Source organism: Dipodomys ordii, unplaced genomic scaffold (assembly GCF_000151885.1).
Source record: "Dipodomys ordii isolate 6190 unplaced genomic scaffold, Dord_2.0 Scaffold259, whole genome shotgun sequence".
NCBI lineage: Eukaryota > Metazoa > Chordata > Mammalia > Rodentia > Heteromyidae > Dipodomys > Dipodomys ordii.
In genome coordinates, this window is record NW_012267475.1 from 975,945 (window position 1) to 976,788 (window position 844).

Genomic DNA, 844 nt, shown 5'->3' on the forward strand with positions numbered 1-844 from the left:
GGGAAGTCGGAGATGGATCAGATCCACAAGATATTCAAGGATCTGGGGACTCCAAGTGAGAAAATCTGGCCTGGCTACAATGAGCTCCCAGCGGTCAAGAAGATGACCTTCAGCCAACAACCCTACAACCACCTCCGGAAGCGCTTCGGGACTCTGCTCTCAGAACAAGGCTTTGATCTCATGAACAAGTTCCTGACCTATTTCCCTGGGAGACGGATGACTGCAGAAGATGGCCTCAAACACGAGTATTTTCGTGAGAACCCCCTCCCTATCCACCCTGCCATGTTCCCTACCTGGCCTGCCAAGAGTGAGCAGCAGCAGCAGAGGGTGAAGTGTGGCACCAGCCCTCAGCCCCCCAGGGGTGGTCTAGGCTTCAACCAGCTGGGTGAGGAGGAGGAGGTGATGGAGACAGGCTTCCACCTCACCACCACCAACCAGGGGGCCTCAGCTGTGGGGCCAGGCTTCAGTCTCAAGTTCTGAAGTTGGAGCCACCCCGCCTCACCCTGTGCTGCTCTTCCATCCAGAGCCTCCCTCAGCCAGGACACCTGACTGGAAACACTGCCGCTAAATCTCTCCACTTGTTTTGTATTTTGATTTGTAAATTTGTATAATTAAATGACTATTTCCTTTTGGAAGGAACAAAAATGAACTCTTTCCTGCCTGAAACAAGTAGTGGTCTCCTGTTTGAGAATCTTACACAAGGGAAGCCAACTACCTGGTGTGATAATCCCCACTAAAAATTCAAGGTATCTGAGTTACTATTCAGTGGCAGAAAGTTCCATCTATTCTCTGGCCTCAGTCCCTCCTGCTGCAGGAAATTTTCTGTCTCCCCTGAGACAGCAAA

General features: G+C 51.2%; 1 pseudogene; it reads left to right on the forward strand.

The window, feature by feature from the left end:
- The window catches only part of LOC106001020, a 12,159-nt pseudogene extending 11,679 nt beyond the window's left edge, over positions 1–480 (forward strand).
- Positions 481–844: the final 364 nt, after the last annotated feature.